The 19,820-nt window shown below is 40.3% G+C and overlaps 1 protein-coding gene across 1 annotated transcript in view; it reads left to right on the forward strand.

Moving 5' to 3' along the window:
• Positions 1-13,404: 13,404 nt before the first annotated feature.
• MAMDC2 (MAM domain containing 2) overlaps positions 13,405-19,820 on the forward strand; it is a 222,308-nt gene continuing 215,892 nt past the window's right edge. Inside the window, exon 1 of the mRNA XM_087858752.1 lies at positions 13,405-13,503. The gene's annotated coding sequence lies outside the window, so the exon portion shown is untranslated. The remainder of the gene's footprint in view (positions 13,504-19,820) is intronic.

Raw genomic sequence — 19,820 nt, forward strand, 5'->3', positions numbered from 1 at the left:
GAAGATATAAAAGCATAGTGGAAATCGTTTTTTAAGTCCATTGAGGGAGGAAAATACCCCTAGAGGCAAAAGTCAAACAATATATATTTGAGCATATCATATCTCTTTTCCTGCTGAAACATCTTTAGAAAACATGGGCTCCTCTATTTCAGATTCATTGGTATTTCTTGGGTGCTAGGTGTTATCATCAAAGGAAAGGTGTAACCGCAACAGAAGGACTCTGTGTTCTTAATAGTCACAATGTAACAGCAGGTGCTTCTTGCTCAGCACTTCTCTGAAGACTTTAGACAATATGAAATACTTTCCAGAGCTGAGAATCATCCCAAGGTTTAGTGGTGCCTCATTTTCATCAAGGTAGATGTAAATGTGATTATTGCAAATGACTAGAGCTTTTCCAAGCATTCAGCCTTTAAAACTCAGATAAGACCTCATCAATTGTTTCCTGTTTTATGTCACTGACATCTCTTATTCTCTGTAGTCCAGAAATCAAGCTGAGCTTGAATTAAGATCCTGTTTTCCAGGCTGTTCCTGAAAGATAAAAAGACTAATTGGTTTGCAGCTTCTTCAAAGCCCATACAACAGGTTGAGCTTTAGATGTTTAATCATTTGTGTTATCATATAACATTTATCCAATCACTGACAAACCTGCATCTTCCATGAGCTGTTTTTCCTTGGTGCCTGTGATCTCACTAGAGCAAAGCATTGTTCCCCATAAGCATTTTGTCACTATTAATTAGGGATCTCAGACCATGTCACTAGTTGCTACAAACCTATTAATAAGTGGACAGCATATATTCCATAGCCATTCTGCTGTAAGTTAGCAATGAATAAATGCATTAAAATGAAGGGTTGCTGTACTGTTCTGCTGACTTGCTTTACAGAGAAACTGGTGAAAGTATTTTTCAAAAATTTAAAGCCCCTTGAAATGGTTCTAAGGGCAAACAGCAAATGAAAAAACATCTATTCCAGAAAATTTACAAAAACTTGGTAAGAAAGATGAGAGTCTGTGATACCTGAGCAACGACCACTCTCTCCTTCTCCTCTTCCAGCTCCCAGTGGAAGGGTTTTCTTCCCAGGAGGAGAAAGACTTCAGCATTTCTCATCCTATCCACAGCTATCTGTTGCTGAGGCTAAGTTCTGGGTGAATGCAATCAATAAATAAGGGTGCCCTTCCCCTCAGCCCCACTCATGGAATGGAGACTGTACCTTGGGCATGACATGCTGAGTGTACTGGAGTACCCCAGCTCATGAGGTCGTGGCTCCATGCCAGGAGAGGCAAGCTGATGCTGCTTCCTCCCCCATCTACCTAAGCCTTCAGCTCCTAGAGCACAAGTGTCATTCAGAGAGAAATTTACTTTTGTCCCCATCTCCAGCTCCGAAACTCTGGTTCAGAAACTGCCTGGGGGGAGGAGCAGGCCATAAACAGGTAGCTCTCAATCTCTTCCCAAGGGAACTGACTTCATTTGCAGCAGACCTTGGAGAAGTGCATGCCAAAGGACACTCTTGAGATTAGTGGAGCTAGGGATGAAATGAAATTGGGAGGCAAATTGGTGGATTTAATGAAGATAGAGCCTACACTGTAGGTTGACTACTTTACAGGAGTGTGTCAGAATAATTCAGTTAGGAGGAGTCCTCCTGGGGTGAAATGAAATATCGAACACTAACATCAGAAACTACTCTTTCAAAGGAGCCACAATCTGATTGGAGTAATTTGCAGAGCTATTTATGACCCAGGGAATTGTTGAAAACAGTAACATAATCAGCTGGCAATTAGTAGAGTTTAACAGCTGAGTGTAGTTTGGGGAAAGAAAGAGAGCCCTACCAACAGAACTGTCATTCCAGGGTTACTGAGGGCATACCCAAAGGCATGCTTTGCTGAGGAGTAACGTTAGAGGTTTAACATTATGGGAGGAGAAAGAAATAGACTTCAATAAAATAATCCAGCAAGACAATAAAGAAAAAAATAACCAATAACAACAGCCCTGAAGAGGGGAGTCTAAGTACCCAGAACTGCTACAATAGACTATCTAAAATATCCAGTTCCAACAAGAAATTTATGAGGCGTGCAAAGAAACAGGAAAGTATGACCCCTACATGGAGATAAAAGCAGACAATACATACTGCCTATGAGAGTGACAAGATGTCAGATTTAACAGAAAAATGCTTTAAAACAGCCATTAAAAATATGTTCACAGAGCTACACCAAAGCATGATTAAAGAAATAAAGGAAGATATGACAGTGTTGAATCAAATAGAGAGTATCAATAAAAAGATAGAAATTATATATAAAAAAGAACCAAGTGGAAATTCTTAAGTTGAGAAGTTCAATAATTAAAATAAAAAAACTCAGAGGTGCTCAACAGTAGATTTAAACTGATAGAAGAAAGAATTAGCAAACTTGAAGACAGATAGAGATTAGGCAAGCCAAAGAACAGAGAGAACCAGTTCATTTTATGAGGCAAGTATTACCCTGATATCAAAACCAAAGCCATCACCAGAAAACTACAGATCAATTTCTCATGAATATAGATGCAAAAAATTCTCAACATTACAATCCCAGTAATGCAAGGTTAGTTCAGCACCTGAAAATCAATGTAATATATCATATTAATAGAATAAAAAAAAAACACAAAAAGTCACAGAACCATCTCAATTGATGCAGAAAAGGCATTTGACAAAATGCTTTCATGATAAAAAAAAACATTCAACAAATGAGAACTAGAAGGGAAATTCCTCAACCTTTGAAAAAGAGCATCTACAAAAACCTCACAACTAGCATTATACTTACGATGAAAGAGTGGATACTTTTTCCTTAAGATCAGGAACAAGATAAGGATGTCTGTTTTCACCCCTGCTATCCAACTTGTACTGGAGATTCCAGCCAGGGATATTAGACCAAAAAAGAAATAAAAGGCATTCATATTGGGAAGGAAGAAGTAAAACTATCTCTATTTGCAGATAACATGATCTTGTATACAGAAAATCTTAAGGAATCCACTAAAAACTATTAAAGCTAGTAAACAAGTTTGCAGGATACAAATAAATTGTATTTTTATACATTTTACAATGAATAATCCAAAAACAAAACTAACAAAACAATCATATTCACAGTAGCATCAAAAATAATAAAATCTAAGGAACAACTAGGAAAAGTACAAAATATTGTTGAAAGAAATTAAAGAAGATCTAACTAAAGATCTAAATAAATGGAAGACCATCCCATATTTATGGATTGGAAAAATTAAGATGGCAGTACTCTCCAGATTCATTTACAGATTCAACACAATTCCTATCAATCTGAGCTGATTTCTTTGTAGAAATTGGCAAGCTGATCTTAAAATTTATATGGAATGGAAGGGACCAAAATTAGCCAAAACAATCCCAAAAATGAAGAGCAAAGTAAAAGGACACACACTTTTGACTTCAAAAGTTTCAACTAAGCAATGTTCCAACCAGTGTTCTAGACAATTTTTCTCAATTCATGTCCTTGTGGAGTTTATGTTCTGTTAAAACCAGACAGACAATAAGCAATAACCTTAATAAATAAGTGAAGCATAGGGTGTGTTTGAAGGTGGCCAGTCCTATGGAGGAAATAGACAATGAGAATAATGGTTGAATGTGTTTTCACATGAAAATCCTAGCGCCCAGAACACTTGGCTTAGGGAGACACAAAGAATATTTGTTGAATAAACGAATGAATGAATAGATATAGTTCAACTTGTATGTTTGACTTCTAAAGGTTTGCAGTTTGCACTTAAGCACTGGTTTGCTTTTCCTTTCCTTTCCTTTCTTTTTTCTTTTCTTTCTTTCTTTCTTTCTTTTTTTTTTTTTTTGAAATCACCATGGATATAGAAAGAATTCCACATCTGTCCTCCTTTCCTGTTCTACTTTGCCCTAAATGGCATCATGGTATAGTGGTTTAGCACAAAAATCTTTGGAGCCAGACTGCATGGGTTTGAGTCCCAGCTTACTGCTGAATTATTTCTGAAACCCTTAATTATATTTATCTTTATTTATAATGATGTATAAATTGCACTATTTCATCAACTAAAAAACTTGAGGCTTTGTATTTTGAAGACCTCCCTGCTACCTATAATTCTCATGTTTTTTCTTAGCTTCATCCTGATCATTCCCTTAAGTTGTCATATTTAATCAACATTTACTTTGTGTCAGTTGTTTGCAAGAAACTGTTCTGAGTCCTAAGGGAATTATCTAACAATGTGCCCGTCATAGGTGGTTGTTAATGGTCCTTTTCTAATATTAATAGGAAATGTGATAAATCTCGATTCTACACAAGATGTGAACTTCTGGATAGCTAGGACTGTCTCATTCACATCTAACATCCTCAGGGCCTTCCACGGTGACTGGAACATATAGATATGCAGCAAATGTTTGATGAATGAATAAAAAGTTACTATCCTCTAACAACAATCAGTTATATATGCAAAAGCCACACATTTGTCACTGGTTGAGCATTCTGTTTAGAATATCTTTGGGCTCTTTGAGGGTGGTCTGCCTAGGTCTGGACTCCCTATCTAACCAACAGAGTTTACATGGATGGAGGATGAGGGGACCTGTAGCTTGGCAGAAGCCCAGAACACGCTTCTCTACCTTGGACATCAGCCAGTGACCAAGTTCAGAGAGTAACTCCTTCCCTCCTTGGATGTGCTTTATAACTGTCCTTTGTGAGCTGATTTTTCATGCCTGTATCTTGGTTGCAAGTTCTTATTTCTTCTTTTTTGGGGGGGAGGGGTCCTGTTTCAAAAGTAAAACAGCAGTAGGGTTTGTTAAGATGTCTCAGTCAAATAATAACTTATTAGCTATGATATAATGATATTGGGAAATGGCAAGCTCTTTGGCTGTTTATTTCCCTCATTATGGATGGAAAGAGTAAGTATGGAGATGTCTCAGTTGCTATGGATACCAAGTCTCTGAGATAATAGAATTCTTTTAACATAATCCAGTTCAGTTAGATTGGCCTTTCTCTCGAATACTATGTCTACCGAACACATTCTTTTTTTCAATACAAAAAACTATATTCCTTTCTCCTAACATCAGGAAGTGTGATATTTTAATTTTTTTCCAATTTTGCCCTGCAGTTTTTCTTTCTTCCTGTATCTCTTTTTTCCTACACTAGAAAAGATGATATGGAGAGATAAACTATCTCTGGCTTTCTTCCTGTCTAAGCAAGAAAACTGATTTATGTGGTTCCACATAATCAAATACAAATACAACAAGATGATTGACCCAGGTCTGATGTTTAGACTTTTTTTTAACTCAATGTTCAGAAACTAGGTTGATTATAAAAAGGCATATAACTATCTCCTCAAAATTCCATTGCTTCATCGAGTCAAAATTCTTTAAAATAAAATCTCTTTAGGACAGACAATTTTGAAAACAGTTACGTTACTTGATTGTCACAGAGGAAAAAAGTCTTCAAAATAAATTTGAAAAGTGGCAGGAGTGTGAAAAAAGTCTATTCCCGTGTGTAAAAGTAGTCAGACACCTTGCTAACAACATACATTTATGAAAGTTTAAAATGCCAGTTAAATTTTTCATCTGTTTTTCAGAAAGAATTGTTTCCGTGGATTTATCAAACAAACAAATAGTAATGGTTTGAACTTTTACTTCGGTCCCTCATTCCTCATTTCAACTTGTATTTTCTTTTAGAGAGGGGTTGTGTTCATTATATAAATTTAAAACTCCATGCAATAAACATGTTTCCGGACTGTTTTGCTGGAGGCTGCTGTGCTGGAGATGAAAAGGCCAGCGTCTGAGTCATGAGATTGGACTCTAGCCCCAACTCTGCCTGTAGTTGTGTGGCCTGAGATGAGTCATTTACCCTCTCAGGTCTTCATTTCCTCATCCGAAAATTAGAGGTCAGACGACATAATTTCCCCAAGCCCTCTTTACATCCTAAAATATCTACATTGCTTTGAAATGTATCCACATCTCCAACTGATATCCAGCATCACAGTTAGAAACTGTTTTAAATGGGCTTACTGAGTTCAAAACCAAATAGAAAAGAGAAAGCTTTAGAAGTACGAGCCTCCTAGCAACTTTATTTCCATCCTGCACTGCATTTAAAATAGTTTTAAATTTCCAGTGGAAAATAGGAATTAGACCATGTTCAGGTGGATCATTTCAAGACCTTTATTATTGATGATGCTTTCTCCAGATGGAAAGTAAGTATGTAAGAGTAATACTGCTAATACTGGCATTTATTGCTTCCTTAGTAAATGTCAGACACTTTGCTAAGTGCTTTCTATGGCTCATCTCATCAGTCCTCAGAGCAACCCTGTAAGGCAGGAATTGTGATGTCCATTCTATAGATAATAAGGAATACAAAGTCCTAGGTGGCTCAACCAGTAATTGGCAGGGCCAGGATTTGAATCCATGCTGACTTTATATGTCACATAAACTCTATAACGCACAGACATTCAGGATTTGTGTGTGTGTGTGTGTCTCATACATTCTTTATATGTCTCAAGACATATCATTATCTCCTTTGCAGTGGTCCTTCTATGCATGCCTGATCTCAGTGAAAGGCACCACACCCATCAATTACACCAGACAGAAACTTGGGGATTACATCTGACCCTTTGCCTCATTTCCACTCCTCACCCATGCAACCCATCACCAAGCCCTGTACGCTTTCTTTATTAAATAGCTCTCAAAATGGCTGTATGAGTCAGGGTCCCAGAGCAATCCTGGACACTAAAGGGTTGAACCTAAGAGAATTTCATGAAGGGATCATTTATGTAAGTGTAAGAAAGCTCGCGATACCCTACAGGAGGAGGTGGAGCACCAGGGACTAGCAGCAGTAGAATGCTATTGACATCTGTTATGGGTTGATTGTGTCCCCCTCAAAAGGAAAGACGTTGGAGCCCTAATCCCTAGTGCCTCAACCTCACAGTTAAGATTCTAACTGGCTCCTCATTGTTGTTAAGGTAAAACACAACCACAAATTTAAAACTGGGCTGTAAGGACATGTGGTATCTGACCTCTTACCTGGGACTCCTCTCTCTCCTCCCGCCCCCCCCGTGTGTGTGTGTGTGTGTGTGTGTGTGTGTGTGTGTGTGTGTGTCTAGCCTTACTGGCTTTCTTTCCTTACATCTAATGCATTGTCCTCCCTCCCACCAGGGAACCTTGGTATACAGATGCTTTTCCTTCTGCCTGGTATATGACTCCCATCTTTGTTCCTATTATCTTAGCCTGCTTTTTTTTCAGCAGATGGAGCAGTCCAGTCAGCAGCTCTAATTTTCAAGTCATCTCAGGCTCCCAAGTGTGAGTGGATGAACCTTTAGATGGTTTCAATCTCCAACATCAAGTCAGAGGGTCTTCCTGATGAACTAGCTAAGCCCAAGATATTGTGAAGCTGGACAAGCCATCCTCATTATGTCCTAGAACTTCAGAGTCCTGACCATTCATAGAATCATTGGGGGGGATGTATATGGAGATATATATATATATATATATATATTTGAAGATATCTATATCTATATATAGTTCTAAGCCACGAAGTACAAAGTTTGGGGATAATTTTTTATTACTAACTGATGCCTATATGCACAGAAAGTATTTTGAATATATGTATTCAAAAATCTTAAGGATGGGTTTAGTTGGGATGTGATTTGGAAGGGAGATGTGATGTATACATGTTCAAGGGCATATATTCTTTTCCGGTAACATAAAGTAATAGAAGCTTTGCACACCTGAATGAACCAAGGATTCTTTAGAGAAACTGACTTGGCAAAGGGAACAGTGTTGGAGTTAGGGGGTGGGAGGAGTCCATGCAGCCTCAGGACAAACCTTCCAGCAGAAATCTCACCCCTCCCTTCCCTTCCCCCTACCATCTTTGATATTCTGTTTTGTATCAACCAGATGTCACCCCAGAGAGACAAGGGGAGGAAATGAGCCAGGAGAGTCTTCCATTTGGGGGCTCTCCATAAGATGACCCTCTTTATTACAGTTAATGTCTACAATAGCTGCTGTGACCACAAACAAAAATCTTTATATGTGTTATTGAAAAGCTATAGATTTAATGAGTGAGATAACATCCCTGTTTGGGAAAAATTCACAGTGAAAGAATGAGACCTCGCTGCTACTCCACTAGCTTTTGTTTTCAGAGTTATACTATTGGTACTGAGAAACCAAAAAGAACCTGAGGTGGGGAGGAACCTTCTAAGGGCAGGTGACAAGGGAGGCTAACACGTCATGAATAAGAGGAGAGAGATTAAATCTTGAGGGTTAAGGAGACGACAGAATAGGTAGGACATTTTAGGCTGAGATAAAAAGTTTGGATTTTATTCTAAACACACAGATGACCATTGGGGAGTTGTAAACAGAGTGATACTGTCTGATTTACACTTGGAGCAGATCTCTCTGGGCTCCATTTGCAGAATGTGAACAGAGCGACACCATTCAGGATGTTGTTGCAGTTGTCCCGGTGAAGGTTCATGTGCCCTAGACTTAGGTTTTGGCAGGGGACATGGAGAGGAGTGGTTGGATAAGAGATGTTCTTTGGGGGTAGTGCTGTCAAGACTTCCTGGTGGGTCACAGTGGGGGTAGGAAAAGGGGAAGAATCAAATGTGACTTCCAGTTTCTGACTGAAGGAATTGGTGGGTGGTGGTACCATTTATTCAGATGGAGAAGACTAAGGGGAAAGCATACTCAGTGGGAAAAACTGATGTGTTCTGTCTTGGTGATCTTAGATTTAAGAGGGCTGAGGCCATCCAAGTAGAGATGTTGTAATGGCTTTAACAGGGACCCCTGAATCCAGTCCTGGCTCCAATACCCTCTGCTTTCCTAATTCTCTTCTCTTCTACAGTCACTGCTCTATTAATCTTTCTGAAGCCTGGCTAGAATCATGCAAGTTCCATGCTTTAAAATATTCAGCATGCCCTTAGTGCCCTCAGAACCAGGTATAGATATCTCAGTCTGATTTTCAACTCTTCAGTTATCCTCTGAGAATCACCTTCCAGCCTTATCTCTTGTTGCAACTGTCCTATATCTCATGTATGCTCTAGTCAAACTGGACAGCTTTCTATTCCTCAAATGGATCTTGCACATTCTTGCTTCTAACTCCTTGCTTGTATTTTCCCCTCTGCCTGGAATTTCCTCATACTCAACAGTCATAATCAATTAGGATTTAAATGAAATTATAAACTGCAAGAACATGATGCTAGACATTTATGGCTACTGGTATAAACTGACACTGAGTTATTGCTTTAGTAATTCCTCTTAAGTGTGTCTGTCATCTCTCTAGCATTTAAAATGCAATAATATAAAGTAATAGTTTCAAATGCTTATTAAACAGTGATGCCTTGTACTCTGAGCAAAATACTAAAGGCCAAAATACTTATAAAGGAAAGGGTCGTGTGGCTCCAAATGAACAGAATGAGTGGTGCACATCTTTGAAATTTCATTAATCTCTACCAAGGAGCCTTCACAGCAAAACTCACCACTCTCATGTTCAGAAAACTTCGTGAAAGGCCAAAAGGCTACAGGATGACTTATGGAAAAATCCAGTGGAAACCTCTTTTCACCAAGTAAAAGAAAGGGCATCAATATGATTAAAGGAAAGCAGGGTGAGAGTAGGATTTTAATAATAATAATCATAATCCCCTTGAATAGCAACTTAAATGCCAGCACCAACATTCTTGCTGGTGTTGGTTTGTTACTACTCCTCCCTCTGTTGCCTTTTGAAAAAGTTTGCAAAGCCCTGGCATCTTTAACAGAGTTAGTTTTGTGCTCTGTGAGTTCACCATCAGAAAAAACACCTGACAACGAGCAAGAAGAATTAGCACTTGGGCATTTTGTAATGGACGTGGTGGTTGGACGAGCAAGAAGAATTAGCACTTGGGCATTTTGTAATGGACGTGGTGGTTGGGCGCTTACCCAGAACATAGAAAAAGCCACCTCGTGCTCCTCTGGATTTGCAGATTTGTATTCTGTTGTGGGGAAAAAACAACATGTCACAAGTATAATAACTCTAGGTTATAGTTAGTAAATTTTGCCATCAATTATAAAATATTTTCAAATCCAGTGATATGGAGGCACTTACCTTGAGTTGAAATCAATGTCTAGACCCCAGATGGAGCCGCTTCTTCAGAGGGTGCCGTGCCAGCAAGCCAAATTTTGGGTAATGTTCATGTCTGAACAAATGCTCTGCTTGACCAGAAAAGCAGTGTATTCAGTCAGCCAGTCCCCAAACACCAAACCAGTTTTGGGCCTTCTCCCCCCAAATAAGGTTGACTGTGTGGCTGTAGCCAATCAGATGTTTTCTATTTCTCTCCTCCTTGTTCTTTATTCTTTACCCTATAGACTCTTGTTGCCTTCTGCCCCATTTTGCAGTTCTCTGAAAGGACTGTCCACTTCACAAAGTGTTAAGTTTGTTTGTATCACCTAAAGTGTCTTCTTAGTCATTTTTTAACTCTAGGCTCTACAAATGCATCTTTAAATGAAGTGCTTTTTATCATAAGTTGCATCATATATGACTAAAATAATGATTCTTTTTGAGTTTGGCTCAAGTGACAGATAGAATAACTTGTAGCCATTGATCATCAAATTGAATTCCATTAAGATTCATTGCTCACCCCGGACGGAGACGTGCAGTAAGCACTGGATCCTCTTTTAGCCCGCAGTTTAGAATTCCAACCCCAGGCATTTAAAAATTCCCCTTTGAACGGCTCTCTGATCCACCAGTGCTATTTTTGAGGCCTTAAAATTTCATTCCCCCACTGAACATATTAATTGAGTTCAGAACAGATGTGGGCGGCATCTGTGCACATACGTTCCCTGCAGAATTCTTGGGAGTGGAGGATCAGCCCTCCAACTTTGGAACAGATTCCCTATGATGAACATACTTGAAAACACTATTTCTAGATCTGAGAAACTACACTTTCTCCTTATCTCTAAAACTATCTGTGTTTTATGTGGCAGGCAGTTTAATGAGTTGCCTTTTTCTTCCTCCCAGATTTTTCCTCTAGCACATTCTACTTTTCCAGCTGGGGTCAGGCTTGGGACTCACTTACTTCTGAGCCTGGAAGTCGGCCTGACAGGCTCAGTCCCAGAGCTATGGCCTCCTTACAAAGACAGCTTTGTGAGGGGGTTTCTTGACTATGAAGAAACCCACCGGAGCATGAACTTTCTTTCATCAGCTCTTGGGAGCTCTGACAAATGTACTGAGCATTTTCACCAGGTGCTCTGACTTCCCAATGAGGTTTCTATGGCTCCATAGTCAACATTTTCCAATACTGACTTTGGAGCACTTCAGAGAGAGCTCCGAGAAATAATGTCTGTTTTTCATGAAAACACACAAAAAACCAACCTATTATTTCAGAAATGATTAGGAATGTCAGTCGTATTTATGAATGGCATAGAAATGTCTTCTGACACTGGCAACTTCTAGAATGGAAGCCCCCACCCCCCATAGTTAAAGGTTCATACTTACTAATGGAGATGGTCCAGGGGAGTGATAGCACACGAGAGTCCACAATCAAAGTGCTTCTGCCATCTCTCAGATGATCATGGAAAGGTAGTTTTAGGAGGCCAGAATATGCCACCTTAAATATGCCTTTTTGGCTTAAGGATTGCAGATACATGAGAAGCTCTGAAAACAGAGTAGTTACCCTTTTGTAAGGGGTATTTACTTTTATAAAGGAAATTCCATTTGTAAGAGTGTCTCCATCTCTGTACCAGGAGGAGAAAGATGACTCTAAATCCTAAGAGACTCTTATTAATTTAGAAGGTACTTCAATCTGTACAACAAATCTTAAATCTGCATAACAAACCTTACCCTTGTTTACTGTACTTTTCCTGGTCATTTGCCCATAACTGGCCTCCCCGTACACCTCTCTTCCTCTGTTTTAGCTGAAGATGGTATTTAAGCTCAAGTTTTAGCCACCTTTTTGAGTTTACTCATCACTGAGTTTCTCCCATGTATATGAGAGATATACAAGAAAAGAAATTTCTTTACGTTAGTCTGTCTTTCATAAGATGGGCCCTAGTTAGAAACTGGAACAGTAGAAGGAAGAGACTTTTCTCCTCCCTGACACAGGGATGTAACAAGCCTGAGCCCATTGTCACTTGCACACTGGCTGTGTGTGGTGTGTGTGGGCATGTGCAGATTTCACAACAATGGATATTTTTCTACTGCTCCCATGTAGGGAATCCAGGTTTAAAAAAAAAAAGCTCCAAAAGTGATTCTGTCAAAATCCCAGTCCATAATCCTATGCATCTCACCTAAATCTCTCCTACTATATTCACCACAGCCCTTTGTGATTTACTGCAGAACAGGGAATCTTGGAGCCAAGTATAAATCATTGGGTTACAGTTCAACAGCTATTTTTTCTAAAGGTAGTTCAGTGTGGAGCACCTGGGTGGCTCAGTCAGTTAAGCATCTGACTCTTGATATCATCTTGGGTCATGATGTCAGGGTCATGATATCCAGCTGTTGGGCTCTGCACTGAGTGTGGAGCCTGCTTGGGGTTCTCTCTATCCCTCTTCCTCTGCCCCTCCCCCTGACTTGTGCGCACATGCACGCGTGTGCTCTCTCTCATTCTCTCTAATAAATAAATAAATAAAGCATTCATTTAAATGTAATTTGGGTTTTTATAATAATAACATTTACAAGTTATTATAAATAGCTAAGATTATACATTAGGAATAGTTAAGAATGAGTGAATCCACCCATAGGGAAGGCATGGACTAAGTGCTCTGATTAAATTATCATATCCTCATGAGATCTCTCTATGGTAGGTGCTATTTATGCTGATTTTACAGGTGAAAGCAGAGATTCAGAGAATGTAACTTGCCTAGCTAGTAAGTGATAAAACTAGATCCTGAACCTAGGGGTATCAAAGACCAAAATACGTTAATTTAACAACCATGCTATTTTTTTTTTTTTTTTTTTACCTCGTTGCTATTACCTAGTTTGCTTTTACTTTCCAGTCTGAGTCTGAGCTAATTGTTCCCATTTCCCTGGCCTTTGGGAAGGCACTTGAACCCTAAGTTCACCTTGTTCTCTGGGTTTCAATCAACTGTTGGGAAACTATAATTAGAAATAAAAATCTCCCAACCCAGAAAACCTCTACACAAAGGTGGGAGAGAAAGACAACTATTTTGATATCAAACAAGCATTAAACCAGAAGGTGATGTGTGTCACTGGCAACCCACCGAAGGGCTTGCAAAAACAGGGAAATCTTGTTCTTTTATATATTATGTAATGAGTACATTAGATAGGTTTTGCAATTTGCAGTTAGGTGACAAGTTATATCCATCTGCTCCCAGGTCCCACGATATTTTCTAATTTCCTTTGAAATGGGGGATAGGCCTTATTTTTTCTTAATGATTACGTTCCAGAGAGACTGCTGCCCTGTCCTTGAGGAAATTCTCCTGAGTTGCAAGACTGGCAAGAGGCTTATTTAACCATTAAAAAGATTTACATATGTTTGAAAGGATAAAGAAAGAAAATCTGAAAGAAAACAGTGGGGAAGAGGGGTAAGTCTCTTCCCTGATTTTCAGCAGGAAGAATTAAGCCTCTTATTTTTAATTTATATTTGCCTCTTACACCATCTAAGTCCTACAGGATTACATTGAGCTTGGCCCACCCTTCTCTACACACCCAGCTTATAGGCAAAGCACCTTCTGACTGCCCTGGCTCCAATTTCTAAAAATTGTTGCTACATCACTCCCCCTAGGATTCCACTTCTCTCAGCTCTCAGCTCTCCCCAAAGAGGCTACTGCTGGAGAAACACAAGTCTCTGAGTCTACTTCCTTTCCTTAGGAACAACACTTCCTTTCCTTAGGAACAACACTAGAGGAATCATTAGCTTCTCTTCAACTGGATTTACATTTCATTTACTCTGGAGGCTAAGCTGGGATACCTCCCAAATGCACATCCTTTGGAGGAGGACCCTGCCCCCACTCAGATGCTACTTTCTGGAAGAGGTCAGGCTCCAGGAAGAATTAGGAGAAAGATAAAAGCGGCCTGTCAGACTTAGATCTATCTTCCAGTTAAATGACCAGAAAAAACACTTAATTGATTGCCTGAACTTGATACTAATCATGTCTCACTAAACTCCCAGGCTTATGTAGGGGAGGAAAAAGTTTGCATTAACCCTCTTAAGGTTCCTGGCTTGGTCTGAAAATTGAACTGACAAAGACAGATTAACAGGAGAAAAGCAGACAAATGTATTTAATATAAGTTTTACATGACACAGGAGGCTTCATAAGGAAATGAAGACCCAAAGAAACTGTTAAACCTGAGTATTTCTATGCTGGGTTTGAAGGCCAATGCATAGTCCTGGAAAGTTGTGATAGGTTAGGGAGTGTGAGGTAGCTCTAGTAAACTAGGGGGAGGTTAGCTAGACTTGTTCATTCAGATTCCTCCCTGTGCCCTTCTGTCTCTGTCTTGGACATAACGGTGGTCCTTTCCTCTGGGTGTAGGGAGGGCACCTCTTACACAAGGTCTTCTCACCTGCTTCAGGGAGAATGGAGGGGGAAGGTCAGAGGGACCTTCCCATTCCTGCTGTTTTCTCAGCCTCCTTCAGCTTATAATCTTCAAGATGCCAAGGTACCATGTTTTCAGATAGCACATTTTGAACTCCATCGCTTACCATGAATTACATTTTCTGACATTGGAGTGCATCTCCTGCAGGTGCCTCCACTCCAGTTCTCCTTTAGACAATTCTTGCCCTCCGAGTGTCTCTTCTACATACAGAGCTGATTTTAAAAACAGCTGAGTTCATCTATGGATGGATGATATGATGGGGATCAGGATATGCCACCTCAAGTTATGCCACTTCTGTGTAAGAATTATTTTCAGTTGAGAGCATCTGAGTTCCTGAAATCCTTTACCTGCCTAAAAGCAGTGCCTCTCCAAAGAACTCAGTTGTCGTAGATCCTCTCCCTGGGAGCAACCCTAACCTTCTCTTCTGGGAGAGGAGAAATTGACTCCACACCTGGATGGACACTGACACAAACTGTCTCCCATCTATTCCTCAAAGACCCATTTATCTTTCAAAAAATTCATCACATTTCTGTGAATGCCCTCTCCCCCACCACTTCTAAGGAGTCAGTTGTTCTCCCAGAAGTGTCCCTCTTGTCTCCCTTCCCCATGCCCCCTATTAAGATGGTACATTAACTCCAAATCTCACCACTCCTTTGGGTTTTCACCTCCTGTGATGTCTCTGTACACATAAAATTAAAATAAATTGATAGGCCTTCTCTCCTATTAAGCTGTCTTTTGTCAACTCAATTTACAAGTCCCCCAGCCACTAAAACTAAGAGAAAGAAGAAAAGTTTTCCTCCTTCTATAATTTTAGTCTAAGGTTTGCTTTAAAATAATGTGGAACCCCTTCCGATGATGTCTACTTCTGTTTATTGTTAACATTCTCTGCTGAAAAGTTTTTTTTTTTTTAATATTTTAAATAGTTGATTCTTTTGATGGTAATTTGCTGATTTGGTTTTCTGTCTTTGGGTATGAGTTTGATTATTAGGATTTAATTATTAGGATAACAACAGGAAGAACTTATGGCTGAAAATTTGCCCACCAGATTTTTGTAGGAGATATGTGGTTTCCATATGGGTAGAGGAAGTGATCACCCCCATTTGAAGCAATAACTGTTGTATACCGAAAGCCTACCATATGCTAGACACCCTGTGTGGTACTTCATAAACACTATTTTGAATCTTCACAAAAACCGGCCAGGTAGGTGTTACTATTTCCATCTCAAAAGTGTGGAAACCGAGACTCTGATAATTAAGTTGGCCAAGGTCACCCAGCTGGTAAATGACAGAGCTGGGATTCAAACCCCCCTTAACTCTGTGCTCCTTTATTCATATATTCCACAAATGGTTATCGAATGCCTGTCATGTACCACGCATTGTTCAGAGCTGTGAACTTGGAAAATGTCATCTCTGCCCAAATCAGCAGAGCCTACAATCTCCTTCCTCTAACCTGAACCACTTCCAAGGAAAGCAAGACCTGACACTAATCTTCTCCCAACTACATGAAAAGCCAAGGTACAGCAAAGTTATTGTCAGGAAAAATTGTCCAAGTCTTGGACATATGCAAGAGAGATTACTGAATGTCCTTTCAGTGGAGTGCTAGACACTTTGGGGATTAGCCATTTATATAGAATGACATGTTTGGTAGTCTTTATATTGATGGATATTGTACTCCTTTGTAGAGATAGAAATTATGTTGTGGAAAACTGATAGCAAGGCAAATGATTCTGGCCCATGGTGAGAAAGTAGAAACAACTGATTTCTGCCCTGCAGAGAAAATCATTCCAAACATTATACTTTATTACTTGATATATTAACCAGATTTGCTCCTAGTAGCCAATTTATGTCAGCATTCCTGATTGCCAATGCCTGGCTGGTTTGGAGAAGTCAGGGGCTAGATCATGGTAAGTCTTTCATATTGTGAGGAGGAGTCTGGACTTTACTGAAAGTGTGATGTGAAATCATTGAGAAGTCTTTAGCAGAGGGACGACATAATATGAATTATTCTCTGTAAGGACTACTCAGGCTGTGAGGTTTCTGAAGTCAGACATGGGGCTTTGGGAAAGCTATTCCATCTTGCTTTGGGACAGATCCTTCACCTGTAAAGTGACTAAAACGTTAACTGCTGTGAAAGATCATTGTGAAGATTACATAAGGCTGGAGACATGCGTACCTCCTCTCTCCTGACATAAATCATTGGTCACTTAGATGCGTGTGTCTGCGCGAAGCCAGGCTGGGCTTACGTAGCCTCTGGAAGCATCCACATGCCATGTTCTGAATGATTGTCTTGAGGGGAGGGGGTTCACAGAGGTAGAGTTGGGTTAGGTAAGGGACAGAAGTGGAGGTGAGAATAAGAATTTTAAACACGGGTTTTGTGAACCCTGGCAAGTCTGCAAATCTAGATTGAATAAGGAATAGCTGAATAGGGTTTTTGTTTTATTTTGTCTTGGGAGACAAGTGTGAAATATTCCTTATTCTTATTTTTTGAGAATGCCAGAAAAGAGAAAGAGAGAAAATGTTCTACCTTGCAGATAAGTTTGCGTTGAAGAAATTCTCTCGTGCATAGATTTCTTAATCTTCCCTTTTGAAGATCCCTGAGTAATGACTTTCTATTCCTCTTGGCTTGGGGCAGTTCTTTAGGCTTAAATATAGGAAAGAACAACTAGAAAACCTCTGAGAAGAGAGAAGAAAAGAAGGACCTTTTGGTTCTTAGAATGCCTGAAGCTTCTCTTTGCCCTTTACTGGGGCTGGCAGTTTATCTTACACCTGCTAGAGCACCTGTTAGAGCCCCCTCGTGCAGCAACCTGGGGAGCTTGATATTCTCTCCACCCCGCCCTACACATGTTGAAACTGGGACCCAGAGAGCCTAAGAAATTGTGCACAGCTGGTAAGTAGGGCAGCTCATGTGTGAATTGAGTTCCACCTGACTCCAAATCCCATACTTGTAAGCCTCACGGAAGGAATGTATCGGCATTTTCACATGGTTTGACCTATACCATTTCAATTTTGAATATTTTTGCATAAATGTCAAATCTGCTGTTATATTCCTTTCACTCATAAATCTTTTCCTGTTTGTGTAGTAAAGAACATGTAATTTTAGACTTGGGATATATAATCTTCAGTTTCGCTGGAGAATAAATATTCCTGACACGTTTTTCTAAAATTGCATTCCTTTAATTTTTTATTAAAAATACAGCATGTTATTGAAATTGTGCACAAGAACAGGTAGGATGGTTAAAGTAAACACTTTGGATTCATTTTTGTTGCTTAAGAGAGCTGGTCAAAAGTAGACTGTAGAGATGCTGCACGTGCCCAAGGAGTGTTTTCTATCTGGGACAGTGCAGAAACCAGTTAGTAAGGCGCACTGTGGCTTTATGCCCTGTCTTAGCTCAGGTCAGATCTCGTATTACATTGGCTCTGACAGCCACTTCTCCGCCACGTGATCATGCTGTGATCTCAGGAGATTCTGTCTTCCCACCCCTGAACTGATGGAGTGGGACACAAGACATTAAGAGTGAATAAGGAGTGTGTGTGTGTGTGTGTGTGTGTGTGACAGAGAGAGAGAGGGAGAGAGAGAGAGAGATTCTGTGTGTTTGGGGGGCAGGGAGAATACGCCTATTTTAATTTCAAAGATACCATGCACTCCTTCATTGTCATGTGGATTCTGGTCCATGACAGCTGTTTCTGGCATTCAGCCCACTAGTCAGTTTCTGCTTTCACCTTCTCTGACTGTAGCCATTTTTGTAAGTGACTAAGCCATCCGATCCTTGGTTTATTTCCCTCCTGAGATGTGTGTGAGAAAGAAGAGTGAGACGGAGAGCTATTGTGGAGACTGGCAAGGGGATCTCTGACCCTCCTCCTTACATTTTAAAAGAGACATTTAAAAGCAGCCTTCTTTTCTGGTTACTTCTTGCATATTTGCTGACAGAAATGAGGTACTGACAGTGGTGGGTGAGACAGTGGGCTCCCGAGGCCATGTCCCCCTAAAAGCCATGTTGTTGCATCGCATACTCTCTCCGCAGCAGGGGGGCTTATATGTCATGATTCACTGGTCGTATGTGAACAAAACCCACTCAAACCAGTGTAAGCAAAAGGAGAATTTATTAAAAGGGCAGAAGGGTGCTCCATGTCAGGGACGCGGCTAAGCCAGGAGCAGATGGGAACCACGGTCGGAAACAGTTAAGAGTGTCATCTGATGGAAAAAAGTTAGTTTCCCAACAGCTTTTGAGTTTAATTGTTGCAATTGTGACTCTCCAGAAACATTTCTCTCCATTGTCCTCTGCAGCCCACTCCCCCTTTTGCTCTTTCTCCAGTTCTAAAATTCTTAGAGAAGTGGGGTGCCTCGGTGGCTCAGTCGGGTAATCATCCAACTGTCGATCTCAGCTCACGTCTTGATTGAAGGGTTGTGAGTTCAAGTGCTGCCTTGGGCTCTATCCTGGGTGCAGAGCCTACTAAAAAAAAATAAAGTAAAATTCTTAGAGTAGAGACTCTGACTTACCAATCTGGGTGAACTGCCCACTCTCAGACCAACTAGCTGTTGCCACAATACAGGGAGACTGCAAAGAGCTGCATGGCCATGACCGTGTTGGGGGAGTGTCCACTGTACGTGCATTGGCTCAGGAAGGTGTATTCTGTGAACGACGCCTTGGGATTTTCCAGGAAATATGGAAGCAATTAGCTATACAGTGGTTGGTCTGATCAGACAGGCTGACCCTTATAACTAGGGTCACACCTCTCACAAGTGTGATGTATTGTGTTTGCTTCCAATAACCTTTCATGTCATCTCATGAGAAAATTATTCACTATAGCTTTAAGGAGGCAGAATGAAGCAGTAATCGCTTTCAGTGCTGAACTTAAGAAGGAGAAACAGTTCTGGGAAAAAGAGTATGTGCTTTTTCAAAGCCCAATTCAAAGCCCCCAAAGCCTTTAGTGTTAAGGTACAAATATTGTTCCAATATTAAGGACGACACAGATGTGCTCTGTGGCCAACTTAGAGGATGATTCTCCTCCAAAGACCAAGGTCTGGTCCTAACTCTCGTCTTTATTATGATCTTTTCTTTAAGAACCCCCTGTCATTGGGGCACCTGAGTGGTTCAGTCACTGGGCGTCTGCCTTCGGCTCAGGTCAGGATCCCAGGGTCCATTAATTGAGCCCCATATTGGGCTCCCTGCTCAGTGGGAAGCCCGCTTCTCCCTCTCCCACTCCCCCTGCTTGTGTTCCCTCTCTCGCTGTCTCTCTGCCAAATAAATAAATAAATACATACATAAATCTAAAAAAAAAAAAAAAAGAATCCCTTGTCCTTTTCC

This window comes from Ursus americanus, chromosome 34 (assembly GCF_024610735.1).
Source record: "Ursus americanus isolate L20-20 chromosome 34, mUrsAme1.1.p, whole genome shotgun sequence".
NCBI classification, from domain to species: Eukaryota; Metazoa; Chordata; class Mammalia; order Carnivora; family Ursidae; genus Ursus; species Ursus americanus.